This window comes from Hetaerina americana, unplaced genomic scaffold, assembly GCF_022747635.1.
Source record: "Hetaerina americana unplaced genomic scaffold, ioHetAmer1.1.p SCAF_5, whole genome shotgun sequence".
Taxonomy (NCBI): Eukaryota; Metazoa; Arthropoda; class Insecta; order Odonata; family Calopterygidae; genus Hetaerina; species Hetaerina americana.
Genome location: NW_027287095.1, coordinates 44,990,088 through 45,002,667, shown reverse-complemented (window position 1 = coordinate 45,002,667; position 12,580 = coordinate 44,990,088). Strand labels below are relative to the sequence as shown.

The window sequence follows — 12,580 nt, the reverse complement described above, 5'->3', positions numbered from 1 at the left end:
TCCCTCGACCCAAAGATATCATGAACAAAAAGCGCAAGTTGTGTCTCGTAGGATTTACCCTTTCGGAAATCTTGCGAGATGTCGTGAGGTATAATACGTAAGAACGCAATTTAATAACTGAGGCCTCAAATGTTTCATCAATATTGCACAACAAATGTCATTTTCATCACGAATAAGTCACATACGGGAGAGATACCTAAAATGTTTTTTAAAACCACTCTCCAAAAAGGAAGTAAAAATCTACAACCGGCGGTCCAGCTAGTTATCAGGCTAAATCTACGTGCCTAAATCTTGTTATTATTTAAATAGTAGACCAAAATAAATTTGTGAAATGGGATTGAAAACACTTTTAGCGTAATAAACCACCTTCTTACTTATTACACGTGCCTTTGGAGCACTATTAACCATCGTGTCCCTTCCTCGATTCAAGATTATTCACTGCTGTAAACAAAACACTAACCGTTTGAAACGATTCACTCGAATAATGTTTTCAATCAAATTTAATCTTTCAACACTTCGTCGGCGAGATACAAATACACATATTTGAGGCATAAACAATGATATAAAAACTATAAACCCGAAGGTCGGTTTGATGGGTAGGTAATTCATCCAGTACTAAGCCCGACGGTAGGCGAAATTCTCATCAGGATAGGGGGGCCATTTCCTTTCCCTGTGCCCGTCAGGGTTTCCCAGGGAGATCTGGTACCCGAAAAAACACATAAATTTGGTCGAAATGAGGGTGCCCGGAGGATCTTGCCCGGAAATCGAACCCGGACCCTCCGGTCAGCAGTTCTACGCTCTACTCCTGGACTACCATACAAAATGTAAACGCAAGGACGGTAGACGAAATTATAAGTTCGAATGACTTTTGAAGGCGTCGTAGCCTTGTGGCTAGAGGACCGGACTGCAAAATGGATGGCCAGATTTCGATTCCGGGTGACGCCGTTGAACATTCTCAATTGTACTCAAGCCTTTTCGGGTACCAGAACTTCCATAGAAGCCACATACGGGACAGGGGAAGGAACTGACCGCCCTGCCGAGATGTGTGAATACCGCATGTCGTATAGAGATTATTTATTCAAAGTAAAAACCCCAACGGTGCGCATTTCGGCTCAGTATTTGAAGATAAATACCCACACTTAACTAGCAAATATTATGGCTCGATGCGGAAAAGGCTACTCGGGTCTTCCACCTGGTCAGTTCCTCCATCAATGACACCAACATATCGGAAAACGAGTCGTTTTCTATCCTTAGGGCTGATGATTCAGGGCTTTCTATTCCGGGTGACCGGGATTCGATTTTGTTTACCCTCTTAAATCGTTGCACTGCAAAGCATATTAGCGGATGACTCCGTCAAAAGTTACTGTCTCGGCAACGCCCGCAGTTTCCTGGAATTTGTCAAAGGTAAAACACCCTTAGGGTTTAAAGTTGTGAACTGTGGTGCATCGCGCACGACAACGACTGTCTGTGACATTGTATGTACAGCATTTCGTCACAACATTTTGTTCCTTTAAAGCCTAAAAAATTTTGTAGCGTAAGAGGACGCCTCGATAACTTAACTGGCTAAAGATCGGGCATCGAGGGATCCAGTTTCGAATCCTTCTCTAGGCTTTGTTGCATTGTAATACTTAAACTATATTCCATACTGAAACTTTTTGAAAACTCAAGTGATGGCTAACATACACCTGCACAGCGATATGAAAATAGGAGATGCCTCCTTTTGATATTCTCCACTGGAGTTCAAGTAGTGCAGAATGGGTTTTAGCAGAGCGAATATCATAATTCTTCATTTGGATTCCCTATGAAAACTAGGAGAATTAATTGTCTCAATTGCCCCATTAGGATGAGTTCAAAAATGTATGTATACACGTACATGTAACAAATAAAAGTAGAACTTACATTTCTTATCCCTGAGTTTCTCACGAATCCAAAACCTTGGAAAAGACTCCTCACCTATAGGAAAGAAAGAGAGATCTTGATTATATTGTGAAATCTAAAAGGATTTTAAGCAATTAATTAAATAACAAATTTCCAAATTATTGAACTTTTAAGCTTTCTATACTTGAACATTTTAAAAACAATCAACAAGCAGTCAATTAAATTAGCCTATCAAGAATATAAAGTTGCCATTAAGGGCACTTTAAAATTATAGGTTATCATAATATCTGATTTCAATGTTTTCGTAAGGGATTTTACTGCGCATTACAGTGAGAATATTTATGGCGCTGTACCAAGGCTTGTCTGATTACATTTTTCTCTTTATCCGCGCCAAAATTTGAAAACGTGAAAACCTGTAGCAGGAAAATTTCGACCCGAGATACGGTCTTCCCCCTGAAAGTTTGAAGCGTGACATTTTTGTCTCAGCGGCATTTCAACGCTTCCCATCTTTATTACCGTGAACAGTGGAATGTTTCATCTGGGGGCAATGGATAGAAGCAATTGGATAGTATCTATAGGAGGCAGAGTGGTATTCACAGTAGGTATTTCCACTACGGGAGAATTCGTTCTAGGTCACATGACTGGCGGGGTACCATATTTAAGCTTTTTTCACCTCGGTAACCATGAGGCATTCCTTTATCTTTTCACGTCACCCTTGTCCTTTTATCTCCCGCCCTTACTTGAGCCACACAACGCGTAGTTACTTTCGTTCCTACCTATACAATCTTAGGGAATGGCGCTTATGGATCTGCCTGCTTCGGTTATCATGAGGTCGTTCACCTTCATCATATATCGTCTCCTTTCCATTCCGCTTGCGTATCCGTTCTCTAATCTACAATGTCCCCTTTTAACTATTTGTTAATTTCAATTCACTACTTCTCTTCTCTCACCGCAGTGGGTCCTCCTCCATCATCAACATTTTCGTCCACAAACCCTGAACCCTTTAGCGTAGTCGCGTTGAGTCAATGATATTCTTACTCTTTGTCCCTGGCCCTATCTGATGCGCTATCGTTAAAAACTTTTGGAAAAATGAAACCGTAGAGATTCATAATTGGGTACACTTTCCCTTATATTTCCATTAACAATTTCCCATACTTTACAAAGTTAATGAACTCGTATACGCTCAAAACCCTTATTCATATCCAATTGTGCTTTAGAAGATTCGCTTTTATGATTACGAATTATGAACTTTTATAATTCATTTGTTCAACAGTTATCAAAAATCATGATTATTAACCTAATATTTTTTTAATTTTCCGCATGTTTTGTTTCATGGTGTTGTTTTTGAGTATCTGTGTTAATTGCATTTTTTTCTCATCCTTTCCTTCGCGCATCAGCTGAAACCATCTTACTCATGATGCGTCGAGCAATTCAGGATTTTTATCACAAGCTTAAGGTAATTTTTAACTAACCCAGACACTCTCCGGTAATTTAATTGTAAACCCCTAACCATACGAGGTTTGTCCAATAAATACGCTAACTGAGGCCATAAAAACTTGATTTCTGGAAAATTTAGTCCACATCAATTTTGTCCCCTTCAAAGTACTCTCTATTTGTTGCTATGCACTTATTCCATCTTCTTTTCCACAGTTTAAAGAACTCTTGGAAGTCCTCGTTGGGTTGGACTTTTTAATATTCTAGTCATTTCTTGCTTTATTGTGCCCACATCTTCCTAGTTATATCCACTCATCACATTTTTGCATTTTGGGAATAGGAAAGAGTCGCAGTAGGCGAAATCTGGCGAATAAGGAGGATAATCAAATATGGTGATTGAACTGTCTTGCCATAAACTGACGAACAATCAATTCATCGCCATGAGTCAAATTTGGTCACACACGACGCACGCCATCTCTCAAACGCTTGAAAACGGTTAGGTAGAACTCAGCTTTTACTGTTTGTCCTTCGGAAAGAAATTCATGATGAACGACACCTTCGACATCAAACAAAACCAGGAGCATGACTTTGATTTTCGATCGGCCTTTTCTTTATTTTTTGGTTTGATTTAATCCACTTGAAAACGGATGTATTCTTCAGAGCATTATCACCGTAAACAGCTGTCAAAATGTCAGTAATTTCTTGATAGCTTTTACTGTGCTTCACCAAAACACTTAATGTTAACTCGTTGTTCTGTGATGTCATCAATTTCCATTTACGAAAAACAACATTGGGTCTAAGATAACTAACGCAGCTAGGGGGCAGGGCTATAGTCCGCGTCATGGCCGCTAGATTGCACCAGTTCGCAAACTTATTGGACAAACCTCGTATTTTAAAATAACTCCTTTTGCTCCGCAAAATGTACAACTTTATCATTTTTAACAATGAGGTAAGACAGGTGTAAAACATTAATGAATACTTTCCAAACTCACGCTTCAATTTTTATCCTATTTTACAGCAAACAGCAACTAAATTAATTGATAAATAGTGTATTATGTTTCTCAAAATATGTTATTAATAAGAAAAACATTTCATTTTTTCAAATTCAAGTAAAGCACTAGAGGCCTAATAATTTTAGAATGTCTAAAAACAGCATCTCTCCCGAGGAGACTCAAACGTAGTCCTTCTGATATAAAGGATCGTCAAGCGGCATTGCAAATCATCAGTCCACTCATGACTATGAATTCATATGATTGAAGTTGAGCAAAATAGAGGCAGCACGACCGAATTATTTCAAATTTTCTTCCCCATTACAAGTCTCAATAAAATCATAATGTGACGTTACTACAGGATATATGAGAGAAGATAAAACGCAATAAAGAAGAGCGTCAATACTAAAGCAAATAAGCACAATACCATTCCTTCAAAAGCAAACTAATTTCTTGGATTTGATTGCAGTTTTATTTAAAAAAAAGTTGTTGAAAATAATGCGCAAACATTGATGGCTGTGCATTCAATGTGAATATATGAGTGAAACCAAAAGGACTTAATTGAATAATTTTCTTAGATTACACCATGGTATTCTATTAACCCAAGTCACTTAAACTCAAGCTTCTAAAACTATATAGGGCTAATTCCTACTTAAATGATATAACAAATATTTCTTTCTGATACCAAAAGTCACATCTAATTGAAATCACCTTCTTTACATCGCTTCACTATATATACCAATCAAGTAATGAGATCTTAGTTCGCATTGTGGAAGATGTTATCGCACTTCCACATTCTAACATTTGAAAAACAAATGGATATGTAATATAAAAAATTGAATAAAAATAGTAATCATAATACTTCATTGGACTCTCAAATTACATACATATCGGTTGATTTCCGTTGAGACGAGTTAAACCATCAGGTTTCAATTTGGTGGCTTAATATCCTTTCTGGAAAATTAATTTGACTGTACGGACACCGTATAAGATAAATGTTTAGTTATGTTTGAGCATAGAGTATGGCCGTCAGTATCTTTTCCATCATAACATTGGTAATCCGGTAGCTGCCAAAACTTTAACTGGAAACAATGATCGATAGATTGAAATTCAATCAATAGATTAATGGGTTTTTTATACAAAATTGGACACAAACTATTTTATTTACAGCTGGATATTTTTCATGGCAAAATAAATAAATCTGTTATTCGTTACTTCTGACTGTACATTCTACACCGGCCATTGACCATCGTAAGTAGGAACTTGTCACAATTTCATAAGAGGCGTCTTCAGGATTACGGATTCAGGAGTCTCTCTGTTGAGTGCACTTATTTTTTTCTCGTCCTTCAATATGGGCATCATCTGAAACCATCTTCTTGATAATGTTTCCAACGATACACGATTTATAATACCAGCTTAGGGTTTTATATTATTAGCTCATGGTAAGTTTTTTATTTCCCCTGAAACTATACACTACTGAACTCGTAAGCTTTAAACAACATGACCCAAAATAGCTCTAAACACAGAAATATATTTGAAAATAACTCTTTCTCTTGCTCTCAAAACTTTCTATCTCCCTTAATCTCATGCAAAATGCCATTCTTATCCTGCCTCAACCTCACTTTCCCAGCATTTACTACCATTTTCAGTATCCTATTGTCTCTCAGAATCTCCAACACCAACTTGACCTACCTTCTTATAATGGTTCCAAAGAACCTTCTACCTTCCACTGGAATGCCTCTAACTTCATTGGCTTTACGTTATCCGCGCCGTAGAACTCGATTTGTCAGAGAAAAAATAAATCAATAGAAAGAAGCTGAAAAATAGTCCATGCTAAGTCTTGCATTAGCTTTCTATTGCGTTAAGAAATTATAAGGAATATATGCACCCAAAATCGTTCTGGGGTGATATAATTCTTGCGATACTAAATTATTATTTCAAGGATTTTTATAATAAAATTAAATGCAATTTGTTGACATTCTAAGTCTCACCTTACTGGTCGAAAAAATATTTTCCGTTCAACAATTTCAGTAAAGAACATTTTTGAGAGACAGAAAGTCTATCTCAAGCCATTTACATCCTTGCATTAAATATTTTGCAAACTAAAATAGGATTGAAATATATAATTAACAGTAAAAATAGGATTAAATTATAAACCAATGAAAAATCAGCTACAATTCTTTGAAAATAGCTGCAATGTACACAGCTACAAATATTTTGTTCATTGCACAACCCTTTAAGTTAACTATGAAATATTTAAGAGATAAGGTAAAAAAGCGAACGAAAAGAATCCAATGCTTTATTAGAACTGCAATTCTTCAAAAAGAACTAACTAAATACCCCTATCGGACATATTTGATCACGTATCATCATGATTACGTCGCCGTAATAAGAACGTGTTCAACCATCTTCACGAATTCCATTGCACAACAAAAATACACTCCCCTTCTATTTCCTGTGCTTTTAACTCTCACGCACTTCCTCTCTCCCAATCGGTTTTTTCGAATGTCTCCCATCGGCCCACCTCTTCTCTTCCACTTCTGAGCTCTCCTTACTTCGTTCTCCCTTCTTCCCTACCTTCCGAAAATACACCCACATCCCTCCCACCTTCTTAATTCCCTCTTCTTCATGAAGCCCATCTTCTCCAGTCTTCTCAGCTCCTCTTCTTTTCTTTTTTTCAACCTCCCTTTGCAAGGACTCTTCTCCCGCTTAACTTATAAAGCAAGCGTGCCATTTGCCACGTCACGTTCCGTCTTACTTGACATTTGCCCTCCAATTTTTTCCTGGAATTACCAACATTTCCATTCTCATTCGCTCTGCTCTGCCTGCTCCTTTCGATTTCCTTTCCAGAAACTCATCTCACTCTTCCAAACCGCTAACGCTATTGTATCCTACACTTTTTTTTCTTTTAGCATTCACAATGGCTCACTTAAAACACTGCCTCTGTTTTACCCTGAGTAAATACCAAAATAGGAAACAAGCCTAGCGCGTGGTGCCCAACATGCTCACCAACCACCAGTATGCACCAAATAGAAAAATACAACAACAGGATTATCGTTCTAAGTCACCAAACAAAAACTAATTGTTTAATCAAGCGCAAGGATAATTTTAGAAAAGTGTGACCGTTGAGCCATTTTTGCCGGAGCACAAATTTCGACCCGCATAATTATAATTTAAAAAATATAATTTTTGGATGATGAAGAAGAGAATAATTTTATAGAACATCTACAAGTAGACATAGATATGATAAATACGAGTATTAGTATAAATACAATAAATTAGTATATATACCTGTATGTATATTCTTATTGAACAAAAATTACAATTCGTAATCGTACCACAGTGAAGTCAAAAGGGCTCTATTGTAGCATAAAATTGTATTCAATAACTATTTTAAGTTTGAGGAGGGTGTAATCATAAATAATACACAAACCTGAAATGTATCAACAAAGTAGAAAAATTTCAAGTCTCCGCGACGCAGCTTAAAAAAGTAAAACAGAGGGCGTTGAGGATGATCCAAAGGCATTTTGACCCAAGAAAGAGATATAACGAGAGACGCTTACCTATCGAATCACTCAAGGTAGTGGTATTATAATCAAATTTAGCGAACACAAACCAATGTTACAAAACATGGCTTCCGTCTATAATTTCTCTAATCTAACAAAGCATCAATGCTACCGACATCAAACGACAAAGTTAAGTTCACTCTCGTTTTACAAAAAAAATAATCGTATCAATATTTCCCTTACAATAAGAATTCACTGCCTTAAAAAAAACCTCTCGGATGATATTTCGGCATATATTCTCATAGTTCCTGAAATATATGTAGGGACAAGATAAAATACCTCTGCAATCACTTCTACATATAAACAAAGGAAACAGCATGGTTTAATAACGAACATGCAGCATGTGGCTTGTTTTTTATTAGACGACATTCTAAAGTCACAAGAAACAAACTGACGAGGTGGGTGACATTTTTGGATTACATGAAGACAAATCAAATTACGTGTAATCTGCCAGTGCATAGTATAGAGTAATGGATAAACTGTAATGACTTGAATATAGTATAAGTGTAATACCAAACACATCAAGTTCCACCAAATTGCAATGCGTTTATGGTCTCCTTACATAAAATGAAATAAGACCTTCACATTTCCTATTTATACAAAACTTCCAAATCATAATAAGGAGACATAGATTTGGTGGAATGCCTTCAGGCGTCACCGAAATGCTTTCACTGGAGTCCATTAATAATTCTAAGAAGGTTCTCAAATATAATTAATTTAAAAAATGAAGGACGAATAGACGATTGTAAGTGCTCGAATTTTCCAAATGAGCGTTGATTATTTCTATGCTTTAACAAATAACCAATACGAGCAGCGCTCCGCAAAGAAGGATTCGTAAAACGCAGCAGATGTGAACTATAGTGATGAAAATGGGAAGGGCACTGTTTGGAGTAGGTTGAAGTATTGGAGTAAGTTGAAAAGAAGAGCCCTCTATCATTAACATATGCAAACATTAAAGGAGGAAATATAAAAAAAATATTTAACTACCCATATTCCTGAGAGTTCGCACATAGCCTTCTTTGATCAAGGACGGTTGAGTGTTCCGCAAAAGACTTTAGTTATTCAACGTTGGCTAGTATATACCATTTTAAATAGAAACTTCGTAGTTTTGAAGCAAAAAAATTGAAATCATCGACTAATTACTATTATATCTCCGTGCCTAACGCGAGAACTTACATTCACCCCGACGAGGACATTATAAAAAGTACCTTTTGTGTCGCACGCTCAGTCACTATCGCAAACCATATCATTCCTCGTAATCGGGGTGGACGAACGTGAAAAGAAGGAAAAAACTCTCCGTAAGGTCAAGGGAATCTTAACTTTCCCTTCCCTTGAAGTGAAAAAGGAAAATAAATTATCAAAATTTTCTTATTAAAATTGAAAATGTATTAATTTTTATACTATAATTTCTCGCGAGGAAAATACGCACTTAGCGGAGTCATAAGAGATTATTTGATAAAATAAACTGGTCGTAGTATTCCGTTTTGACCCAGTAATTTCTTGAGCATGTCGAAAAGTAAGGATTTCCTTGTGAAAGATTTGTGAAAAAAAACTTATATTATCAACCAAATCAATGATCAATGGAAGTCAAAATATTTCTCCTGAAAATTAATCCTTGAAAAAAAATTTCGAAATTTATCTTTTTATTTATAATTTATGACCTAATATGAACTCCACCGTCTTGGAAGAATGCTTGCCTCCATTCAACTACTTTCAGCTCTTTAACAAAAATATGGCCAATCATTCCACGACAATGTGGGTGTGAGTGAATGAGTTTACAAAGGAAACATATTCCCCAGATACAGAGATATAGCTAAATGGATAGCGAATGTTTATCCGGGAGGCCAATGGTTAAAGTCTTTATAGCAGGGAAATACTGAGCGGTGTTAGACAAGAATCAGTGGGAGGGGAAGAAATATTTTAGGCAGTAAGAGAGAGAGTTGCATTTTAGGGTTAAGGTATTATCTGTGCACATGGTCTTTACACATCTAATGTTTAACGTTATTATATGTTTAAAGTTACTGCCCAAAGCCTACAAATAATCGGTGGGCTCCCTTCAGTTACTATCATTTGAACGTGAACATAAAATATCCCAGCCCTAAAATAATATGATTTCATTCATAGTGGACTTACTTTCTACGTTAATGAAAACTAGTAATGCAGGATACATACCAGCACCTTACTGGCAGTGCCATTAAATTACCTCCATCAATCGTAACTAATGGCAAACTGAACGGTGGAACAACCTAATAAGCAAATTTAAAAGTTTAACATGTTATTTCTGCTAAACTAATAAAGCCTATTTCATACTAAGTCCTGTACGTCCCACAAAAATATATGCAGGTGAATATATAGGTATACCTTTAAATTACAATAATTACAACTGAAAAAACACTAGTACAGAGGAACATACCGCTGAATTACTTCACAGAAACCTTATTAACGGCATCGAATAATTTCAGAAACTTGGAACGCCGATTGTAGTATAGAATGGTTAAAAAGGTTAGACTAGATTAAGTGCTCATTACTTATCTTGAATAGAAATTTTTAAATTTTATTCTGCAAATTATTGCTACTTTTTAAAAACAAAAAGTATTAACATAACCACAACACAAGGAAAACGACCGGACCTACCAAAGAAAATAATATCAAGCTGTGAGTTAATATAGCTAAACGTTATTTTTCCGACTTAAAAATAAATGATGATGCTTTTTGAAACTTTATATGTAATGTGGTTAATTTCAAAACCATAAAGTGTAGACAAATTATCTACCATTAAAACCAATTATAACCGAGGTTTGTCAGTTTCTCGTTTACGTTGTTTATATAAGGAGGACATCACAGTTTCAGTCGAACGTACAGAGAACACCAGTTCAATACAGTGTCAGGGATAAAAATAAATAATAAGCATATTTATTCCAAACGCTGATATCAATAAACTTACACAACCATTTAATGGTAAAAAACAGGTACCAAAAAATGATGATTACAGAGTACATTACATCCCTGAATTATTTAAGTGTATCAGTAAGATTTACAAAAAAGGAAAAGACATGATAGTTATATTTTTTAAATGCATCGACCGTGATATGAGAAAGAACAGAATTCTAAGAAAGATAAGCTATATTAAAACAGATAATTAAATTTATAAACCGAAAAGAGAAGAAAAGCCCACATTTGAAGAATGTTTTATAGTATAAAGAGTGTCTGATAAATTCCATTCTTTTTCAATCGCTATTCCTTTTTTTGGCACGCTAATTCAAGCTTGCCATTTTTGTTGTCCCTTGTGGTATAGAATCAAATTTTAGACTAGGAGTTCAAAACTGACGGTTACAGCATCGACTTTTCATACATTTGCATTGAAGAAGGTTTAATCCGACAAACATACCACAAACACAGAATTCAAACGAGAGGATGAGTGGTGGTTTAGGGAGAGATAGCCGGCGGATCGTTCCGTGGGATGTGGCGCCGGGAAAGGGGTATTTTTATGGAGGAGTGAAGGAGGAAGATGGAGGGGAAGACTGGGAATTTCAGAGAAGAGCAAGTGCATGATTGCGTGTTTGTTTGTGTGCGACTGTTGAGTCCGCGTGGGAGCGTGAGAGAACGGCGATGGAGGAGTGAGCAAAGGGGTTGGAGGGAAGTTGGGGGAAATGCTACGTATGGGAGAGGGGGAGGAGAGGGGATGTTTTTGGAAAGGGGAGTGGGGTGCGGATGTGACGGGATCGCGAGAAGCGGGTGAGTTGGCCAGCCCGAGCGACGACACATCCATCTTCATCGCTCAAAGCGGGTCGATACAAGGGCTGCCAACCCAACGCCGCCCCCACCCCATAGTCAGTGTATGTCTTTCGAGCCACCCTTTTGGCCCGGAAATTCCGACGACGCGAGAATCCGTACCTCATGGAAAGGGAAGACGTTTTGCATGCGGAGGAAATAGAAATCCAGGAGAAAGTGTTTATAGTCTTATTGGAAGATGGAAAGAAAATATGCATGATCAAACTGCGGGGAAAGGGAGAGTTTGCGAGTGGTTTAAAGAGTAAAAATATATTTGGAGTAGGCAAAAATACAAAATGATAGGGAGGGAGAATGATCATCCATTAAGGGACAGATTGAGAATAAATAAAGGAGAATATGATGACATAATATATATTTTTCATTTACGACTACGGAGAGCTTATTTTAATTCCAAAAAAATATTAAAATAAAAAGGCAAAAATAAAACTAGGAATGAAAGAAGTACAAAACCTAGGAACACTGTGAACGTGTTACACTTTTGTATATGGAACCACAGTTTATGAGTAAAGTTAGGATGAATCGATTTTAAACTCACCTAGGTGTATGCCTAATAAATGAAAGAAATAATAAATAAGCTATTTTGTTTCGACAAAAATGTCATTTACGTAATTAAATATACATTTGAGTACCAAAAAAAGAAAAGACAATCTTTCGTGACATATCATTTTATGAAATGGAATATCAGGAGGGATATTAAATCCATTTATTACCCTTGGCATCCCAGATTTAATATGTATACTCACACTAAACCAAAGATACATAATTATATGTATTATATAGATGAGGTAAAAGCACTCACGAGAGCTATATAACGCAGACGACACAACAGAGCACAACAAATAAATATGTGCATACATAAAACACGTGAAATGGCATTGCAGATGATATTTTCTTAGGACATTTCTTAGGATCTCTTGGGCT

At 36.5% G+C, this 12,580-nt stretch overlaps 1 protein-coding gene across 1 annotated transcript in view; it reads right to left on the bottom strand.

Annotated features, from left to right (window-relative positions):
• The window catches only part of LOC139694041 (Kv channel-interacting protein 4-like), a 588,264-nt gene that overhangs the window by 374,993 nt on the left and 200,691 nt on the right, over nt 1-12,580 (bottom strand). The window lies entirely within an intron of this gene.